At 38.4% G+C, this 23,338-nt stretch overlaps 1 pseudogene across 1 annotated transcript; it reads left to right on the top strand.

Moving 5' to 3' along the window:
• Window positions 1-1,688: 1,688 nt before the first annotated feature.
• On the top strand, window positions 1,689-3,254 carry LOC307050974 (inosine-5'-monophosphate dehydrogenase 2-like; annotated as a pseudogene). Its single transcript has one exon. The product of its transcript is annotated as an inosine-5'-monophosphate dehydrogenase 2-like (transcript).
• Window positions 3,255-23,338: the final 20,084 nt, after the last annotated feature.

The raw sequence follows: 23,338 nt of genomic DNA on the forward strand, positions 1-23,338 counted from the left end.
AGAATATGATACATCTATCTTCAAAATTCAATGACATTTTTTCAAAAGAGAAAAATATAGTAAATATCTTATTTTCATTTCTTATTATATGATGAAGATTACAGGCAATATTGTTGTTAGAGGCAATCAACATTTTCCAAAAGCCAAGCAAAAGACACATGTTGTCACTTAACCTAAAGGATCTTATCTATCTGGTATTCATTCTGTATGGCCTGTGACTTTCCATTAATGTGAGATAGAGAGGGAATGGTGAAGGGAACAACATTTATTGAGATGCTATCTCAATGCTATTTTTCACTTTACAGATGAAGCTAAGGGTGTGAACCATGCTTGTTTTGCTTACTTGTTAACAGAGTGAATATTTTTAAATTAAAGAGGAAAACTTTTCAAATCCTTGAACTAATCAATTTGCATAAAGCAATTGGAAATGCCAACCGAAACCTAAATGATATTGTTTGATCTGCCTACTTAAGACAATAATTCTTGCTTGTCTTAGGAATGTTTTCCCTAATCTTTGTTTCTCTTAAAAATATGGAAACTTGATTGGTATTGGTTGATTCCTGATTTATAACTTGCATATTCTTCTTGCTTGGTTTATGAATCATCAGGCTACAGGACAAAAAATAACCAGTAAGATGACTTTCTCCATTTCCTCAGTTTTTACTTATAAATTATGTACATCCTTTCTCCAAAGCTAAACAAAATTTCTTATCCAAATTCCCATTTCTTTTAGGAAGTCTGAATTAACAAGAAATCAAACAATATCACTTTTCTTTTATCTCAAACTTTCTATTTGGAATCAAGTTTGTTTTTGGATCATTTTTGTCGTCTCTTCTCGGTTTGTGTGACATCCTTAACTCTTTGTTGCATCTGACAAAAGACATGCTCTGTTTTTTTCCTTTTTTTAAAAATTAATTTTTATGTGGAATTCAGATGAGAAAGAATGCAGTATTGCTTTGACTGCCTGCCATAATATAAGATGTAGTAAAATGTACAGCTGGTGATAGTCTAGTTAGAATTTTTTAATGAAATATAAAGGAAAAGACCAAGTGCTTAATTTTTACATGCTGCATTTCATTTAAAAAATTCATGGTATCTTTTTGAATAATTTTTACTCATGCAGATGTTCTGAATATTGGAAACAGACGTTTATTTCCTTGGTTCCCATTTCACACTAAGCTTTTGCACAAAGAAGGTGGGCTGAATTGCTAAATTATTTGTGAGTCAGGATTCCAAGGGTAATTATTCTCAGATAATTGCCAAATGACTCATGGCAAGACTTTCAATAATGTGTACCTTGGTTTGTCTAGTTCAGATCTGGAGGATACTGGTTGTTTAACATAATAGGAAAGAACTTTAGGCTATTTAAGAAGACATGCATGTCAGTAAAAATGTGGTTGACTCTTAAAATAATAGACAACCCCATTTATGTTATTTCTTAGATGATGAATCATTGCTGTAAGAGCTGTGTTTCACAAATTTCAGAATTTTGAAATTTCTAAATAATCAAAAGTACTTTTTCTTTTTAGCTTAACACACATTATAAGAAATTCAGTCTGAGTCATTTAGAATTAAGTGACTAGAAGTTATAATGATGATTTAAGCTTTCCCCCCAAATTACCAGTATATAAAAATTTTGGCTCTGCAGCGTGGTCCTCGGAGATGCTCGGCCTTGCCCTTTGCTAGCCATGGCCAACTACCTGAGAGTGGCAGCATGTCCTACGTGCCAGACGATGGACTCACTGCACAGCAGCTGTTCAACTGCGGGGACAGTCTCACCTACAGCGACTTTCTCATTCTCCCCGGGTACATCGACTTCACTGCAGACCAAGTGGACCTGACCTCTGCTCTGACTAAAAATATCACTCTGAAGACCCCACTGGTTTCCTCACCCATGGACACAGTCTCAGAGGCTGGGATGGCCATAGTAATGGCGCTTACAGGTGGTATTGGCTTCACCCACTACAACTGTATGTCAGAATTCCAGGCCAATGAAGTTCGTGAAGTGAAGAAATATGAGCAGGGATTCATCATGGACCCTGTGGCCCTCCTTCCCAAGGATCGAGTGTGGGATGTCTTTGAAGCCAAGGCCTGGCATGGCTTCTGTGGTATCCCCATCACTGACACAGGCCGGATGGGGAGCCACCTGGTGGGCATCATCTCCTCAAGGGACATTGATTTTCTCAAGGAGGAGGAGCATGACTGGTTTTGGGGAGCAATCATGACAAAGAGGGAAGACTTGGTGGTAGCCCCTGCAGGCATCACATTGAAGGAAGCAAATGAAATTCTGCAGCGCAGCAAGAAGGGAAAGTTACCCATTGTAAATGAAGATGATAAGCTGGTTGCCATCATTGCCCAGAGAGACCTGAAGAAAAACTGAGATTACCCACTGGTCTCCAAAGATGCCAAGAAGCAGCTGCTGTGTGGAGCAGCCATCGGCACTCATGAGGATGACAAGTATTGGCTGGACTTGGCTAGCCCAGGCTGGTGTGGTCGTTATGGTTTTGGACTCTTCCCAGGGAAACTCCATCTTCCAGATCAACATGATCAAATACATCAAAGAGAAATACCCCAGTCTCCAAATCATTGGAGGCAATGTGGTCACAGCTGCTTAGGCCCAAAACCTCACTGTTGCTGGTGTAGATGCCCTGAGGGTGGGAATGGGCAGTGGCTCCATCTGCATCACTCAAGAAGTGCTGGCCTGTGGGCGGCCCCAAGCAACAGCAGTGTACAACGTGTCAGAATATGCACGGTACTTTGGTGTCCCTGTCATCGCTGATGGAGGAATCCAAAATGTGGGCCATGTTGCCAAAACTTTGGTCCTTGAGGTCTCCACAGTTATGATGGGCTCCCTCCTGGCTGTTACCACTGAAGCCCCTGGCGAGTTTTCTTCTCTGATGGGATATAGCTAAAGAAATATCATGGTATGTGTTCTCTCGATGCCATGGACAAACATCTCAGCAGCCAGAACCGATACTTCAGTGAAGCTGACAAAATCAAGGTGGCCCAGGGGCTGTCTGGGGCTGTGCAGGATAAAGGATCCATGCACAAATTTGTTCCCTACCTGATTGCCAGCATCTAGCACTCCTACCAGGACATTGGTGCCAAGAGTTCGACCCAAGTCCAAGCCATGATGTATTCTGGAGAGCTCAAGTTTGAGAAGGGAACATCCTCAGCTCAGGTGGAAGGTGGTGTCCACAGCCTCCACTAATATGAGAAGCGTCTTTTCTGAAAAGGGATACAGCACACCCTCGGTTTTTCAATAAAAGTTAAAAAAAATTTTTTTTGACCAATGTCTTACTCTTTAGATAAAATAGGGGTCCCTGGCTGGATAACTTACAGAGCCATGTGCCTGATAGTCATGGATAACCCATGTGTCAAAGTGATGATTTGCCAGCTTGGTTAATGAATGAATATGCAAAGGACCTCAGGATATGTTTTGTGAGTGATTATCATTATCAGTAATGACGAGAATGAATTTATTGTGAGTTAGGTTACTTTCCATATTTAATAATTTTCATTTTTCAAAGTTATATCATTCTGGAAAGAAAAATTACTAATGGATTTCTACTTGACAGATCATCTTTTTATAATGCATATGATCCTTTAAAAAAGAATTATTTTCTCACTGCTATTTATTCTCTCCACATTGACCCTGCTAACAGGAAGAATATATCTGCTTGGGAAAGAGGAATCCCCAAATCTAGGCTTTGTTCTACCTCTGTTTCCCACTAATCGATTCAAATAGATTAAAAAAAAAAAACTCCTTAAAAAAGAAAGTCCATTGTCTTGAATGACTACGTATTCTTGCTATTCATAAATTTCATTCTGTTTTCCTGATTTACCCAAAATAAGGCAGTTTTCCTGTTGAGGTTAATTTGGGATATGTAAAATAACCCCATCCTCTAAAAAACAAGGTTGAAATATTTTATCCTGGATATCAGTGACAGTCATTTGTTTTTCACTATATTTAGATTCTCTCAGTATTCTTCTTAAGTCACAAGTTGATCAAGATTGTGATCTCATTTTGGTATAGTGTAAGGCTGTTGAGATGGAAAAGATTAAAAACCAAAACCAAAACAAAACAATTAAAAAATAACTTGTCCACTGTTTCTGGTCCCAGTTACCATATTGTGGTTAAAAGCAACTCCATATGATCTATCACTCTGATTCGTTTTCCCCTTGATTGTAAATGATAACCCAAACGTTCTTGGGCATACAAAAAAACCCCAGTTCATTCTAGTAAAAGAAGTTTGTGGAAGTGTGTGGGAAGTACAGAATTGAATTAATTCTGTGCCCTTGGAAAATTTTGACATCTGTACCAAACACAACACGTTTTCATCATTTTTAGTCTGGCCCCAGGAAGGATATTAGTCCAGTAGATTTCTCAATCCTGTGATAAGGAAAAATAGCTTTTGTTATTTTCTATCATTAATTGCTTCTTTAATCTCTCAGTGGTAGTGCTGTGGTGCAAGGTGGGAAGGGAAGTGTTCAAAGTTGAACAGCAGAGCAGAGTATCATGTTATCTGGATGTCAGTGGTAGGTACAAGTTCACTCAGTGTAGAACCAAGTGAGAAAGACTAGGAGGGATGAGGAAATAGTGCAGGTTGTGTAACCATACACACTCACAGATCCATTCAGGAACCAAATAAAGGACCAAAAGCAGTAAAAAGTAAAAACAACAAATTCTGCCATTGAAATTCTCAAATTTCACATTTTTTCTTGATAAAGAATGGGCATATGAGAAGGCATTTTAAAAATGACAGGTGCTCAGAATTTCAACTATGGAAACACAACTAATTGTCAAAATTGTGAAATATTTGGCTTATTACATTAGTACTTTAGCAGGAAATAAATATTGCCAATGTTTGTGTGTTGGGGAAGCAGGAGTGGAACAGAAAGAAATGTGAAGGAAATTGCGCCTGTACAAAGTATAGATATTTGCCTTCTTGATATATTTCTCTCTGGAAATCAATGAAATAATGTGATTTTGCCTATTCTTAATGTGACCAAATGACTTTTTCTTTAAAACAAAAATTGAGGGTAGAATTTCATCTTAATGGAATTAAGCAAATATATGTGCATGTGCAGGCACACGTGTGCATAGCTAAATAAACGCAATGATCAGTTTTGATTTTAATGGGCTTCCAAGCTCAACAATCAAGCACTATATATATATATATATTTTAACATCTTTATTGGAGTATAATTGCTTTACAATGGTGTGTTAGTTTCTGCTTTATAACAAAGTGAATCAGTTATACATATACATATGTTCCCATATCTCCTCCCTCTTGCATCTCCCTCCCTCCCACCCTCCCTATCCCACCCCTCTAGGTGGTCACAAAGCACCAAGCTGATCTCCCTGTGCTATGCAGCTGCTTCCCACTAGCTATCTATTTTACATTTGGTAGTGTATATATGTCCATGCCACTCTCTCACTTTGTCCCAGCTTACCCTTCCCCCTCCCAGTATCCTCAAGTCCATTCTCCAGTACGTCTGCATCTTTATTCCCGTCTTGCCCCTAGGTTCTTCATGACCATTTTTTGTTTGTTTGTTTTTTAGATTCCATGTATATATGTGTTAGCATACAATATTTGTTTTTCTCTTTCTGACTTACTTCACTCTGTATGACAGACTCTAAGGTCCATCCACCTCACTACAAATAGCTCAATTTCGTTTCTTTTTATGGCTGAGTAATATTCCATTGTTTATATGAAGCACTATATTTTTTAAAGATAGGAAACTGAGATCCAGTAAAGCTGACTTATCTTACACCTTTGACTCCTGATATGTTCTTCATACTGTACTTTTCTTTGGTGAGTGAGTGAATGAGGCCAAAGTGTGCTTCAATTGGCAGATTTTTATTTTCCCACTTTTCTGACTTCATACGAGTGATGATCTCCCTGTACCTTTATTTCTAACATTGGGACTAAACTATCGCATCGTCCATCAACTCCTTTCTTAGCATGAATCAGTTAACACCTGTAAATCACTTTAAGTCATTGAGGGAAACGTGCGATGTAAATACAAGGTTAGTTGTGAAAAAAACCCCACAAAACCAGAAGCTAATTTCCTTCAAAAAGCATTGGTATTTAAGGAACATAATGCTAGCTTTGTCTAGCTGAGTTGCCAATATTTTGCAAACAGAAGTTTTATTGTGCCAGAGGCAGCAAGAACAGGTGAGCTTTTTCCTAATGAGACAGAGTGAAAAGGAAATATTGAGGCCTTTACAGTCCTAAAAGTGCAGGAGCAATAATGTGGAAAGAGAAGGCAAAGACAGCCAGGATTACTCTGATGATATTTAAGTTTCATTATCCTATTGTGATATCTTAAAATTATAAAGATAAAAACATCAACTTGTGGGTTTTAGACTTCCCATTGGTTCTCTGACATCAGTGTTCGTAGGAATGGGTCATTGTATCCTTTATCCCCTTAGAATTCAGTAGATTGTTTGCATATTAATGTTATAGAATAGAGAAATCTTATATATTAGCTTTAACAAAACAAACAGAAGGGCCTCCTTAATTACTCATTTGCTTTCTGTCTTTGAAATTCCCATTGTATATTAAAAATAACTAATGAACTACCTTGAAAAAAGACAGAAAATATTTTTTACCTACTAAATAATGAATAGGAAGTATGCTTCACAGTGAGCAAGGAATTCAAGATATTTACTAGTTTTGCCCCAGATCCTCTTTGTAAGGCTGATCCATACTGGAAAATACCAAAATGCTGCCTTAATGATAAAACTATCTTGTATAAAAAACAAAAGAAATAGCTTAAGAAAAAAAAGCAGAGAAAGAGGGACAGAGAAAAAAAGGAAGGGAGGAAGGAAAGGACAGAGGGAGAGAAAGAGGAAGGAAGGAGAAAGAGAAATAACAAATATCTGCCCTGCTTCAGCATTATTGGGAGGGGGAGGGACAGCATTTACCTCAGAGGGTTTTCACAGTTTTAAGAAGCTCTTAAGGTGGAATTGTTAATACAATGAAGTAGGAGGTCAAAATTCTACATATAATTAATGGTAAAAATGTGAAAAAACTTATTTATACTAGATGGATATATGGAGAGATATATAGGTCCCATGCTCTTCTTGGCTAGGTAAATAGGGGAATGGATGCCGGAGGGTAAATTTAGTCTAATCTGGTAATTTCAATCTCATTTGGGTAAGTGCACAATCTTCCACTTCCCTTTCCTCCTGTTTCCCAAGATGGGATCTGAGTGTATGAGACGGCCTAACACATTCTCGAAGGAAAGGGGTCCTTGGACCCATGAACTCCACCAGTTCCTCTGGTTTCTGTGAAAATGTCCCTTTGTGCTTGCCCAGCTGGCTGTCTTGGATAGAGTGATGGTCCACAGGTCTGCAGGTCTGGGGCTCTGTTGTTAAAGGCCCAGTGATGCCTCTTTGACATAAATCACAGCAAGATCTTTTCTGACCCACCTCCTAGAGAAATGGAAATAAAAACAAAAAGAAACAAATGGAACCTAATGAAACTTAAGAGCTTTTGTACAGCAAAGGAAACTATAAACAAGATGAAAAGACAAACCCTCAGAGTGGGAGAAAATATTTGCAAACGAATAAATGGACAAAGGATTAATCTCCAAAATAGATAAATAGCTTATGCAGCTCAATATCAAAAAAACAAAAAACCCAATCAAAAAATGGGTGGAAGACCTACATAGACATTTCTCCAAAGAAGACATACAGATGGCCAAGAGGCACATGAAAAGCTGCTCAACATCACTAATTATTAGAGAAATGCAAATCAAAACTACAATGAGGTATCACCTCACACCAATCAGAATGGCCATCATCAAAAATTCTACAAACAATAAATGCTGGAGAGGGTATGGAGGAAAGGGAACCCTCTTTCACTGTTGGTGGGAATGTAAATTGGTATGGCCACTATGGAGAACAGTATGGAGCTTCCTTAAAAAAATAAAAATAGAATTACCATATGACCCAGCAATCCCACTACTGGGCATATTCCCAGAGAAAACCATAATTCAAAAAGACACATGCACCCCAACGTTCATTGAAGCACTGTTTACAGTAGCCAGGTCATGGAGTCAACATAAATGCCCATTGACAGACGAATGGGTAAAGAAGATGTGGTACATATATACAATGGAATATTTCTCAGCCATAAAAAGGGACGAAATTGGGTCATTTGTAGAGACATGGATGGACCTAGAGACTGTCATACAGAGTGAAGTAACTCAGAAAGAGAAAAACAAATATCGTATGTTAATGCATATATGTGGAATCTAGAAAAATGGTACAGATGAACCGGTTTGCAAAGCAGAAATAGAGACACAGATGCAGAGAACAAACCTATGGACACCAAGGGGGGAAAGCGGGGTGGTGGTGGTGTTGGGATGAGTTGGGAGATTGGGATTGACGTATATATACTAATATGTATAAAATAGATAACTAATAAGAACCTGTTATACAAAAAAATAAAATGAAATCCAAAAAAATTCAAGTCTCATACCTAGCTTTTATTTTGCAAACTTCTGTCTAGGTGAAAGATTAAATGAAAACTTAAAGCCACTGATTTCTACAGAAGACATTGCAACATTACAATATTAAAAGCGAATGTAGGCTAGAGGAGTGGGATAGGGAGGGTGGGAGGGAGGCTCAAGAGGGAGGGGATATGGGGATATATGTATACATATAAATGATTCACTTTGTTGTACAGCAGAAACTAACACAACATTGTAAAGCAATTATACTCCAATAAAAATATTTAAAAAAAAAAAAGGCCCAGTGATGCATCCTGGCTGCTGTGGCCCTCATTGCAGCCTCACACAGTTCCCCTCTGAGTTTCTGCCTGGACTCGCTCTGCAGCAGCCAACTCCCATGATGAGCCTCACTGAGAATCTTGCTGGCTCTCAACTCAGATGTTCTCTGAGTTCCTTCTTCTAGAGACTTCTAGGTCCCATCCATACATAGCATATTAACAAAAATGGTTCAGGAAAACTAAACTCAGGCAACTCTTCTGCCTAATTTCTGTGCTATCACCGTCAAATTAACTTTTCTATGGCCACCTCATTGGTGTGCCTGGGATGGGGGCATCTGTGAACCAGTTTCCTCCTAGAGTCCTTCAGGCTGATATTCACCTCAATTTATCTGATATAATGTCCTCTTTCCAGACTCAACTCAGAGAAGGGAATTCACTTTTCTCATCCCCAACTTCTCATGCTCCCTCCTCCTTTTTCTTCTCAGAACCCTCCAAGGCTTAATGAGGCAAGATTTTTAAAAAAATACTTCCTCTTACTTTGTTTTTGTTTGTTTTTGTTTCCAGCCTTTAAAAATATTTTATTGGAGTATAGTTGCTTTACAATATTGTGTTAGTCTCTACTGTAGAACAAAGTGAATCAGCTATATGTATACATATATCCCCTCTTTTTTGGATTTCCTTCCCATTTAGGTCACCAGAGCACTGAGTAGAGTTCCCTGTGCTATACAGTAGGTTCTCAATAGTTATGTTTTATACATAGTATCAAGAGTGTATATATGTCAATCCCAGTCTCCCAATTCATCCCACCCCCCTTTCCCCCTTGGTATCCATACGTTTGTTCTCTATGTCTGTGTCTCTTTCTGCTTTGTTAATTAGATCATCTATACCATTTTTTCTAGATTCCACATATATGTGTTAATATACAATATTTGTTTTTCTGTTTCTGACTTACTTCACTCTGTAGGTCCATCCATGTCTCCACAAATGACCCAATTTCATTCCTTTTTATGGCTGAGTAATATTCTATTGGATATATGTACCACATCTTCCTTATCCATTCCTCTGTTGATGGACATTTAGGTTGCTTCCATGTCCTGGCTATTGTAAACAGTGCTGCAATGAACATGGGGATGCATGTGTCTTTTTGAATTATGGCTTTCTCTGGGTATATGTCCAGTAGTGGGATTTCTGGGTCATATGGTAGCTCTATTTCTAGCTTTTTAAGGAACCTCCATACTGTTCTCCATAGTGGCTGTATCAAGAAAAGGGAACCCTCATTGTTGGTGGGAATGTAAATTGATATTCCCTCTTACTTTGTAACTGAGACTTCTTGTATATCCTAGTCTCCTTTTTCTGAACTTCAGCCTTTTTTGCTAAGTATTATTCAAGGATAGGAATGGAAAAGAGGAAAAGAATGGCCTAAATATCAGGGAAACTTAGTTTGCGAGGTCTTTCCAAAATATCTGACCCATTACATTACACTAGTAACAAAGCTGCCAAGAAATTGGAGTTTGTGGATCATGGAAGGGTGATGTAGGAAAGGGCTTTAGTGACACAAGGCAGCAGTGGGGTTAAAGAGGAAGTTGGCTGGTCAGAAATTCCACTGGGAGGATTGGCAGAAAAAATTTAAATTGCTTATTAATCTGTGCTGTGCTTCTCCATTCTGTGCAAACCAATAATAACATTTTATCACATGCAATAGATGTGATGAAGCAGAGCTCCATGCTTTGCATAGACTGGGGCAGGAAGGAGAACAACTCCAGGAAGCAAATGATGAGCAAAGTCCTAGAGAATAAAACTGAGGACACGAGTTCAAGGGTGATATCATTCAGGAGAATTAAAGCTATTTGCCTTTCTGCCTCCACTACACTGGCATCTCCTATGAAATTCCCAGAAATGAAAAAGTGAACAAGAAACCCCTCAGTGGTGAAGTTACTGTTTTGTTTTGCTTTGTTTTAATTCTCAAGTTACCTCTACAGTCAAACCACATAATCTGGTAAGACACAATTAAAGCACATTTAATTACATAAAGTTTCCTTGAGAGCAGAATTCGATTTAGGACATGTACATCTTTTACATTAGCTAAAAAGGGTCTATTTGCTTTATCTGAATGTATTTCTGAATTGAGTGTCATAATGGGGTACTAGAATAGTACTTTAAAGGTCAGCATCAACCTTAAATATTCTTAGAAAAATACAGTACCAGCAGGTCATCTGATACAAAGGAAATTTACTTTTAGGTCTCTTGATATTCCACCTGTATCTTAAAGTAAGATTTTTTAAGAGCCTGCAAATTTTACCAAATGTGTTTTGATATCACTGGAAAGATACTTGGCCGGTGTTTGTCTGCATCATTTATTATCCCATTTATTTTTCTTTCTCTGCCTCCACTCTGGGCTCTGTAGGAAGAGCTTATTTGCTATAAAGTCATTTCCAAGTTGTGCTTTCCTTACTGTATTCTTTTCAGAGATAATTAATTCCAGAATTTTCATCTATTCTTTTACAAAAGCTAGTACCATTTTCATTACTCATTTTTGTTCTTGCTCATCTCTGGACTTTCTTTATGGCTTCTGAAACCCTGCATTTTCAAAGGGAACAGCCAATTATTAATTTATAATTTTTTGCAAAGTAAAAAGCATTCTCATTTTTTCTGTCTTTTAATTTAGTATAATGACTCATTTGCCTGCTTGACCACTGCATTTTATGCAATAAAATAGTCATGTGCAAAATGACATTTTAGATGTGAGTTGGAAAGATCTGTGTTTCATTAGGATCCCATAATGTGAGTGACTCTTTGGATACTGTAGCATGGCGGGGAGCCTGTTTTATAATGGTATATTTGAAAGATATATTTATTGTTCCCCCTCAAGAAAAAACCAAGAAGAGAAGGAAAAATAAAGTTAAACTTTAGTCTTGGGGCAGAATCCCTGGGGTACATTTGGGGCCATCAAAAATCTGACCCCTCTTCCCAAACGAAAGCAAAACTTCCAGGAGTTCTTAGTCAGCTTATAAACAAAGAGGAGAACATACAGAAGTAATGAAATTTCCAACTGTGGAGAAAAGCACTCATTTATTTTTTTTTAAATCAGGGAATGATTGATGTGGTTGCAATTTGATGTTTTCTTTTAAAGAAATTCTTTATTTCGCTGTTACTCCCCTACCACCCGCCCCCACTCCTTCCTCCAGATAGTTTATAACGAAGCAATACTCACCTTATTCAGACTTCCAGGGTTGGATTAAAAGAAAGTTGGTTTCTGTTTTCTGTACTTCCTATTCTCCACTGCCTAGTAACTCTGCATTTGTTACAATAATGCAAATTGTGACGAAGCCCTGGCTAATTTTTACCCCTAAACTTCCAATTGCTTTTGAGGTACCTGGTTATTTCTTTGAACTTACTCCTCTTTTAGGCAGACACCTACAACACGGTTGGTTACGTGTTAGCTGAACTCTGGCAATCTCTGAATTTTAATCAAAACATTAATTAGGAAGAGAGGTTTATTTTTGTGTGTGGTGAGACTGATTTTATTAAAGTATGACTAAAGAATTTCTGTGCTTGTGACAACACTGCTTTAAAACTCACACTGCTACTTTTTAATTAAAAATTTTAAATTTGGTTTCTCAAGGCAGGTTTGGGAGGGCTTCACACAGAAGACAAGTAGTTTATAATTTCCTTCTAGAATGTTCAATGTTAAGATCTTCCTAAAGTACACATTGACACACACATAGACACCAGAGAGGTAGAAGCTCCTTTTTTTTTTTTTTTCCAGTACGCGGGCCTCTCACTGCTGTGGCCTCTCCCGTTGTGGAGCACAGGCTCCGGACACGCAGGCCCAGCGGCCATGGCTTACGGGCCCAGCCGCTCCACGGCATGTGGGATCCTCCCGGACCGGGGCACGAACCCGTGTCCCCTGCATCGGCAGGCGGAGTCCCAACCACTGCGCCACCAGGGAAGCCCCAGAAGCTCCTTTTTGCATCATATTTTTCGTGTCTTTAGAGAGATCCTGTAAGTCAGAGTGTGAATTTTATCAGAGCTGAGGGTGAGGAGCATCCCTCTTTTTTCTTGCTTTTTCTATAAAAGCCCACTTAGGAATTACAGTAAGAAGGGTCTTCAATGAGATTAATGGACGACAAATAGTATAAAGCAGCTAAGACATGCCCTGGCCCTTCAGACATTCAGAACGGCACATGGAGATCCTTAATATTATGTGGTTCTTTGTAATAGGAACCAAATTCAAAATGCTAGAGTGTCAGCCACCAAGCAGGTTCAAAAGTTTGCTCTAATATATGGTGATATTTTTTGTTTCAGTTACCTGGGAACTTTCAGTGAGGGGCAGCTTCGTTCCTTTCTGCTTCTGCTACGTGGACCCCCTTGTTGCTGGTGTCTACTTAAAACCATTTATAACTCTACCAGATGTTTCTGATTTAGAAAGAGTACTTTTTGAACCATTTCTTTCTAACTTCCTTCCCCCTCACACCCCCCGCCCCCCGCCTCGCTCCTCTCAGGAGCTAATTCCAGTCAGGTTGGAAATTACAAAGCATGTTGTTTAGTGCCAGGAATGATGTGCTGACCGACGAGCAGAGGTAGGGCTTGAACTGGGGTCCTGAGGAACAGACTTCAATAGATTAGAGTATCAGTCTACTGAGAAATGTGCCATGCAGAAGCTTGATTTCCCTTCAGTCCAACTTAATTTTTCAGACTCTGTAACTGAGACTGGCAGTTCTGAGCCCCTTGTTCCTTCAGAACAATTTATCAGCACAAGGTCAGAGAATTCTTTTGGGCCTGTTTCTCATGAGCGGTGATAATTATGCATATAGACAGCCCTACTCATATTATGTAATGTACTGAATGAAGCGAGGAGAATGGTTTTGATTTAAAATCAGAAGCACCGTCACCAGACCCAAATATGTCCAACATCCAACTAACCCGGGAGTCACCTCTCATGTTCTGGATCAGATCCATCAACACACCCCCAATGAAGACACATCCTTCTCTTTATGACTATTGATGGGCTTTCAGCCTGACAATTCAGAAATGTGCCATTGACGTAGGCCACATTCAGAGGAGAACGCCTTCTGGGATTTCTCAGTCATCGACCTAAGTGGGGGTGATTTGGTGGCAGGAAATGTCTCCAGATAATGCATTCTTCTAATTTCTTTTGCAAATACTCTGCATTTTAGCTATTAATCAGGGAAGCTCCCACTTTTCCCTGTCAGGGCCATTCGCCCATTTGGCCCAGGTTTTGGCTGTGGGAATGGATGAACAATGTTCAGTTCATTGCAAGGTTAAGCAGATCAATGCTCCTGTCACTGTCTGGTTAGATGATATTTAACATCACTCTAAACAAAAGCATTTCCAAACAAAGAGGAAGCGTGGTAGTAAAGATATAGCATGTGAGTAGGTACTCTGTGCTAGCTTCCTTACACAAAATCCAGAGGATTTTGTTAACATTTAAAGCTTCTTTTGACCCTTAGGTAATTTTTATATTCCACCAGCTGGGTAGTAGAACTAATAGCAGTATCTACTAGATGGAATCATTGCAGCCCTTACTCCTAGAAAATAATTAAAGAAATCTAGAAAGCTGTTAGGGTTAGCTGTGACTCATGAGATAAGTTAAATGCAGGTAAACCAGATACACAATGTTTATATCAAAGAGGAATTAATAAGGCACACTTGAGTAATGAGTGGCCCAGATCACATTTCAGGGCCACCCAGAAATATTTCCCACACATTCATCGCACTGGACAAAGCAATTCACAACAGCCTTAGTCATTTTCTCACTTTTCTTCTAGGGGCCATTGCTATTGCAACATCATGGCTAGCATGTTTTGAGAATCTATGCCTGTCTGTTGTATGCTGTGATACTGGATTTGTAAAAACAAGCATCTTAACCATTTGTTATTTGTACCTTGTTTGCTAGCTTTTCTTTAACAATTTTCCAAAGTCATTTATTTTTTGTGTGTAGCTGAAGATAAATATGTTTCATTTAAAAACTCTTCTTCAGTAACAGCAAGAATAAGAGAAATCCAGTTGTAATTTTTGGTGAATTTCCCTGGTTTGTATATGTTGCCTTTCTCTTTACATCATTTCAGTCCAATCAGATGTCTCAGGGAAGTGGATGCCAGGAATGATGAATCACCGAAGCCTGTCCAGGATCAAAATTCAATGTAGGTGGAGTGTGCTGGAACATTAAAGTATGTCATGGCTTTCCAATAGAGATAATACCTTATGCTTGGCAAATTAAGAACTGACATCTAATAACTTGGTATATCGGAAACCAGATTATAAATAAATGTATGGTTGAGACAGGTTTTTAAATATTATTTTGAGTGCCAGAAAGAAATCTACCCTTAGTGGCTTACAGAGATGTAACTTAGAGAAGCTTTATTTTGCTGACTATATACGGATATACATATATATATATATATATATATATATATATATATATATATACATACACACATATATAGTACAACACAATACAGTATCCTAATGACTACTTTTTATTTAAGATTTTAAATAATCCATATGATAAAAATGTCAAGAACTTATTCTGTGAATGCCATTTCACTTCTTTTCTATTTGTCTTTATTTGTATGTGTTTCGGGATTATAGAGTCTATATTTGCCTTTACTTTCCATCTTAAGCTTTACCACAAATTCTGTTACATTATGGCTTAAGAATGTTATTGGGACTGATTTTTTAATATTCATGTAACATGAATATGTTTATATGTATACATATGTATATTCAAAAGGCTATTTTACTTTTTCTTTAGCTGGAAATAATAATATCTTTAGGTCAGGAGTTTAAAAAAATCTAAACCATTTCAAACAATAGTCTTCAGAAAAGCAAGGTGGACTCAAGACAGTAGTTTGTATTGAGAAAACCATACTGGAAATACACTTTTTAATATTTTGTGAAAAAAATTCTGAAACATTAACATAGAAGCCACAATATGAATACTTTCCTTATTTCTTGAGAACACTTTGTGTCATTCTTTTCATGTCTCAGCACTTCAGTTTTCATCATCACCAATTTCTCTTGCAAACAGCCAAGTTGGAAGACAGCTTTAGTTTCTATATCAAAATCTTAAGAGATGAGAAGGGAAAGTAAATTTGAGCTTCACTAGCTCTTGATATGAGATCAGCACAGATTTGTACTTGTATAGTAAATATTTTTTTAAAAAATCGGTCTTTTTCCTTATGCACAGTTTAAATCAGTTCATCTCTGTCCCATCACCCCTGCAGCAGACCATATGTTAGGGTCTATAGGATGGTGTAGAGGGAAATTCTTTATGCTCTATCCCCTCAAACTGAGGAGGAATATATACACTTAAGCAAGCTAATGCTTAGGAAAATGATAGGCAGTTATCTCAGAATTTCACAGAGGTAGCAAAATCAAAAGGAAGGACCTAAGTGCAAAGGACATTGAATTTTAATCCAGTGGGGAATAGGTAAAAAAAAATTTTTTTGAGCTGGTGCAGTTTGAGTTGCAAAAAATTTGCAAGAGATTCTACCTCAGCCAGTCATGATAATGAAACAATATTTCCTAAACAAATAAATGATTACCAACCAGAGAAGATTTCTAATGTTAATTATTCTAGTTTTCTGAAATCAGATGCCTTCTAGTAATTTTATACATTATTATTAGGTATATGTCCTTAATACCATTTTAATTATTTTCTGATTCTTGGTCTTGCCAAATGTAGTTTTGCCAACCTCAGTACTTTTCAGGAATGTTGAAAACTTACCCCCCAAAGTTAACCCACAAAGTTAATGAGGGATTCCTGTGTAGTTGATGCAGAACAGCCAAACGGTACAGGAGCAGTTTAGCAATAGATCAAAATGAATGTTCCAATAAAGCAGTTGCAGGGATTTTGATGGGGATGAGTATGAACTCAATAAGCCCCCTTAAAATTCATTTTTAAGACTGCAGAGATGAGGCTGTGCTAGATTCAGGCTTAGTTCTAACAGAGAGGATAGGTGGCCACCAGTCACCTTGGAACGTCAGAGGGTCACTGAAGTTCTCTAAAAACTTCCATGCTTGTGCCTCTGTGTACAAACTGGACCCAAGCCTGTTTATTGCATGAGAGTGAGCAGACTGGTGGAGGTCTGCAAGCTGATGAGTGGTTTTAGCTAATCAGGGAAGAGTTTCCAAGCACTCAGTCCTTTATCTAACTTTCTGGCCTCTCCTGCTGTCACGGAGACAGTTTTTGCTGCTGATGAAATGGGTAAGATTCAGATGTACACCAAGTGATGCATAAACCATGCTGCCCTGCATACTGGCAACCAGCATTTGCCTTTGCTGGGCTCAAGCCAGCTTTTCCCTGGAACAGCTGATTTTGTTCATGGTGAAATGGGGCAGAGGGATCATGGAGCCACAAGAAGCCGGGCTTCATCCTCATTATAAAGTTGTGCAGAAGGAGCTTTTGAGCAGAATTCTCGTGCTTGCTGATCTTAATATTCTTACTCTACATCACTCCCAGCCTAATGTAGGGAAATTTCTCAGACAACATCACATTTTACTTGAGTACCATCTCCAGACTTCTCTTCACCTCCCTTTGTTCCAGTGGTGGTGTAGTTCATCTTCTAAACACCTTTAGTGCCTTGCTTTTAATTTTTGGTTTTCCAGATAAAATTTAGGTTCTAAATCTAGGTGTTACAGAGCAAAACTACTAGCATATCTCTGAAAGCTTTCAGTCTTATTGCCCAGAGTTTGCTTGTGCTCCTTAGCTATTTTGTTAATAATTTTACTGCTCAAACAGTGATGCAGGCACTTGAAATGTAGTCTGGTATCCTTATGAGAGACCCAACTAATATTTTATATGTATGCAGATATATGCACTTTAAAAAAAAGTACCACAGCAGCAAATACAAATAAACTAGCCATTGCTACAAATTTCTTTTGGGGGGTGGAGTTGGCTTTTATCTGGTAAAATTCCAGTGGGCAGAGAGCTTGAGCCTGGTGGTTAATTTTATATCAGATTTCAGCCAGCCGGCAGTTACCCTCGTCTGCTGGTAGACTACTTTCTCTGTCATTTGGTATTAGATGTATTACACACCAAGCAGTAATTATCTTTGACACATAATTATTATGGTTTTGATGACAAGAAAGTCTTTTCTTTCCCTGCTTTCATAACATATATTCCTGAAAGTCCAGGCTTGCAAAATGCAGCTAAAAATCAAAAGCACTTGGCTTCAGATTGAACTTGAAGAGGGGATAATACAAAAGAATTGTGTGTGCATGAGGTAGGACAGCTTGGGGAGGGCAAAATTTTAAAAAGAGAGAGAGAGAGAGAAAGAAAAAGATACAGACTATTTGAAAGTTTCCTAGATGATCTCACATAAGTAGATGGCTGAACAGGAATGAAACCTCGAGGGTCATCAATGCCCTGGAGAAAATCTGCCGGGACACAGCCAGGCCAGCTTCCCAGCAGGAAAAGGGTGCCTTTAAAGTAATAAACTGATCAAGGCTTGGATTAAAAGAGAGAGGAGAGGAAAAGAGGAGGCTCCTGGCAAGGCCACACAAACCGCACAAATGAGTTTCTAATCCTGCCACCCGGGCATTTTCCAGCTCTGCACTCTTGAGTCAACCTCAGCTGCAGGACTGGATGAGCAGTTTAACAATTCTTGCCTCTAAACAATTTTTTTTTTTTTTTACATGATCAGAATGTGGCATCTTGAGTTTCTTGAGCCTGGGGGCTCTGCAAGGTTTAAACAGGCAAGTGCCTGGCACTCCTCCAGCTCTACCTGTGGCTGTATTTCTTGTAAAGCTGGGTCACCAAGCTTTGGCTGCAGAGCTTGGTCTTGGCTCTCTTGAACAATTCCCTGGAACTTCTGCTTAGGAGCATCTGAGGACAGTGGGAGGTGGTGAGGAGGGTGGATGGGTGGAGACAAGGGGATGGGGAGAAAAAGGGGGAGTATTGGAGGGGCTTGCTAAAGACTGGCATTATAATACATGGATGTAATAATTTAACTCTAGGAAGCTGATGTTATCCAGGATCTGATTAGCCCAAGAGGAAATCTATTGGGTTGGCTGATGGTGACTGCACTGAGATGGAAGTTGTTTTCCTTTTCCCCATTTGGAAGTCAAAAATGTGGGTATTGAGGAGTCACTTATGTTCCCAAGGATGCTCCCTTTCCTTATAGACTTCTCAGCTCTAATTCAATAACAATAAACAAGTGAACAAACGTGAAAGCAGCTCTAATTTTAGTTCATTTTATTATTTAGAGATGGGGAGTGGAGGAGGGGAGGAGGTGGAGGCTGCCATCTATGACTAATGCTGTCTTGCAAGCTCTTAAGCCATATTTAGTAACATGGGGTATAAAAATAAGCTTTTGGTTCAGTTTTTTTAAAGCAGACTTCTGTTTCCTTTCTTCTATTCCCTCTCCCAAAGACGGATTTAACTAATTACACTTTCAGCTGAATGCTGATAGACATGTATTTATTATCGGTGCTATAAGCCCTGGAATTCTTTCTTCCTCTATGAGGCCACAGACATATACATTAAACTCCAGTCCCTGTGAGCTGTCAGAGTTACGGTCCAGCCCAGAGCAGTGCAACATGATAAAGTTTTCAGGCCCTGTTTAGTTAAGACTGAAGAGCTGGGACCCAGCCAATCTCCACCACTCAGGGCTCTTTTCACAGTCCAAAATGATTTGGCTTAAACGTTTCCAACTGTGATGAGGTCCCATTTCAGTGATTATGCAGTCATTCACTTTTCCACATCAACATCAAAGTCATTAACAGCCGAGTATTATTGCATTGGCTGGAATTCAGTTAAGGACTAGAGGGAAGTTGCTCTTTATTAAGATAAATCATTGCCTTGGTTATGTCACCCATGAAATAATCAATTTACTGTGTTGGTTAATTTCCTCCCTCTTTGATCTGTGAATTAAATTCAACAGATCATTGTTTCACACAACTACCACTCAAAAGATGTTTTAAGGGAAAAATGCACACACATGTTCTGATGGCTGTGGTCTTAACGAGTTTGATAAACAACATAGCACACTGAGGGCCCAGTTCATTCCATCATTCATTTCTGCAGTTATCTTATCTCCCCTATGCTCCAAGGGCAGGGTAACACCCTGATCTAGCTGGGTGATCCTTTCTCTGAATTCCTGAAGTGTTCTGCTAAGAAATAAAATGTTAAGCAGAGCTAGCCTTAATACTTTGGGGATCATGAGCTTATACCAAATTCAATGTGGGATATCCTTGTCTGGAATTCAGAATGAAAAAGCAGTGATCTTTACACGGATACTCACTTATAAATGTGAGGCATCCTTTAGAAAGATCCCTCTCATAAATACAAGGCACTCTTGGCTCCATAATTCATGGCTTCTTATAGGGGAAAGAAGTTGAGTGGAATGTTTTATTTTTCCTTGCTTTGGTGATCCCTCTGAGAAATATTCTTGTGCTTGGATGATTTAAAAATATATATTTTATAATGAAATATTTCAAACATGTAGGCAAGTATAGAGAATAATATAATAAAAATCCATGGACCCACAACACAACTTTATCAAATCTTAACATTGTGCTTCAGATGTACGTGTGTGTGCGTATGTGTGTTTTAAAGAAGTAAATCTTACAAATACAGATGAGGACTCCTATGTATCCCTTTCCATTCTCTTTCCTTTCAAAGGGAATGGCTATCATGAATTTATGCATGTAAATACTTTATTTTTCGAACTTTATTTTTGCTATTTTTGCAACTACAAACAACACATATGGTATCTTACAGGTTTTTAAACCTTTTGAAGATGGTTTTATATCTTATGCATTTTTCAACTTGCTTATTTCATCTACATTATTTGTTTTGCATTTACCAATGTTGATACATGTAGATTTAAGTTATTGATTTTAACTGTGGCATAGTATTTCATAGTATGAATGCATTTAAATCTCAACCACATGTCTTTGTTCACAAGTATGAGATCTTCTCTAGGACCCATACCAAAAAAACAGGATTTCTGGGTCACAGAGTATGCACATCTTCAGCTTTACTAGCTATTGCCAAATTACCAGTTTATATTTCTACCACTAGTATATCAGAATCTCTACTGCTCCAAACTTTCTGTTCCAGAATGATTAAGAATAATTTTCTTACTAAAAATCAGACTGAGACCACTGTTCTCTGGCTTCTATGCAGTCTCCTCATTGAAAATAAAGTAGAAATGTGTAACCAACATAATCCCAATGAAGGTAGGAACAGCCCAATATTATCTCTTACTTCTGTTTCAAATTTGACTTTGGATACCTGTCTCAAAAGATATGTGTAGTCAAGATAACATGGAGGGCTAGACTCTGGCAAACCATATTTAAAAAAAAAATGTGGCTAGCTCTTTATAGTCAGCTGGAGTGGAGATATATGACAATTTTTCACCTACTTCAGACTCAAAAACAACACTTTGACCAAATGGTTATAACGAACATAGAGCTGCATTCTCAATCCCTTCAATCTCAAATTTTCATAAAGATGACCAAATCATTTCCAAAAAAAACCTTTTTTCATGTTTCTTGATGATTTAAAATCAAATACCATTTATTGGGCACTGAAGAGAATATGGAGCACGATGACAGCTATACTCCTGTACTTAGGTAGACATGGAGCCTGCATCTAAGAATTTATTATAGAAAAAATAAAGTCAGCATTAACAAAGAGAAGTAACAAGAAATTAAATGTGCTTAAGAAATCATACCACCAACTGTGGTTAATCCCAAATTTAGAATGCTGGTCTTCCCAAACACAGCAGCACAAATCCACGTGGAAGATACAGAAAAGCATTCAGAACTGTTCCCTCAGCTATGCTGATTAAGGGTTATTCTCTAGGCAAGGGGGATGGGACCTAACATCAGGATTCATTCTACATTTTTAATATTTAGCTCTATGTATGTATACATACTTTATGGGGCACTCTAAAAATTGTACATTGGCATTATTATTACTTTACTTTTTTGCAGATCAGGCAATGGAAATTTTCCCATATCACTTCTGCTATCTCTAGGTGGACATTAGGCATCAAATCACATGCATCTTATTGAATACCATTTCCAGTTAGGAGACAGAGTGGCTATGCTGGTTATTCTCAGTTTGCCCAACCCTCCTCCGTCTAATCCATCCTCCACCTATCTTTGCTGCTCTGGGGCTGCATTAACCACACTCCCCTGGCCCCTGGCTTTGGGTTGGTTTTGCTAATGAGGAGCACTGGTAAGAGACCGGAGGGTAGGAGAGAGGGAGGGGTATTTATTCCTTCCCTCCTTCCTTCCTTAGATCACTCACAATGGGAACAAGTTGTTTAAATTATTTTCAGACTTCATAGTTGGAACATCAGATTGATAAAATAAAACATAACCAGGGCTTCCCTGGTGGCGCAGTGGTTGAGAGTCTGCCTGCCGATGCAGGGGACGCGGGTTCGTGCCCCAGTCCGGGAGGATCCCACATGCCGCAGAACAGCTGGGCCCGTGAGCCATGGCCGCTAAGCCTGCGTGTCTGGAGCCTGTGCTCTGCAACGGGAAAGGCCACAACAGTGAGAGGCCCATGTGCCGCAAAAAAAAAAAAAAAAAACATAACCAGAAGAAGTTAGATCTTAAATAATTGTGCCTTTTAATTTTTTTTTTACAAAGGCAAAGTTCTGTCTTTAGATACTAAATTATTAATATTTTTAACATGTATGAGTTTCTCTGAAACATATCCAGGCCTCAGTTTCTTCATCTGTAAAATGGAGATAATATCAGTGCCTAGCTTAAGGACTGCTGAGAAGATTTATTAAACTAGTGAATGGAAAGCATTTAGCACAGTAGCTGGTACCTAATAGGTGTGCAATGAAGTTGACATTATTATCATCATTTTCATGTTTGTCTACTTCCATTTACCATATTTTCTCAGATCAAATGATAATTTGCAGTTTTAAAAGTAATAGGGAAATTTTTTTTCAGGATAGGTTGAGAGGTTATCTTTGCTAATTTCTTTGTAAACATCTGTGGACAGGAACATAGTTTTGAAAGGCTTTTTTTTTTTTCCTCTTGTATTTCCTAGTTGAGCCTCTGGAGCCAAATAATCTTGGCTTGACTTCTGGTTCTTTCTTCTCCTAATAGCATGACCTTAGACTAAACTCTAGTTTTCTCATCTGTAACTTCATAGAGTTGTTGTGAGGAATCATCAGGAAACTGATGTAAATTGCTTAACTCAGCACTAAATAGACGTGAGCTCTAATAATATATTATGGTCATTATTATCATGTTTAGTTGCTCTTTAGGTGGCAAGGAGAGAGTGAAGACAACAAAATAACAAATGGTAGGGTTTTGCTGAGTGATCCTGCCTTTTCCTGGAAAGCAATATGCATACAAAGGGAACTCTGCAACTGTGTTCATTACTGCCCTTGTGTGTTTGTCCACCCTGGGGAATAGCTCTCCACCAGATGGGTTTTATTCTATTTAGGCTTTGCTGGATTTTGAGGACCTTTCCAAGACATATTATTTTGCAGTAATCCTTTAAGATGAGGTAATGGCAGGATTTGAAAGATAAACCAAGGCACAGTGATTTTAGATGCTCTGAATTGTACAACATGTAACAACTAGGTGTCATTTTC

This window comes from Hyperoodon ampullatus (genome assembly GCF_949752795.1).
Source record: "Hyperoodon ampullatus genome assembly, chromosome: 3".
NCBI lineage: Eukaryota > Metazoa > Chordata > Mammalia > Artiodactyla > Ziphiidae > Hyperoodon > Hyperoodon ampullatus.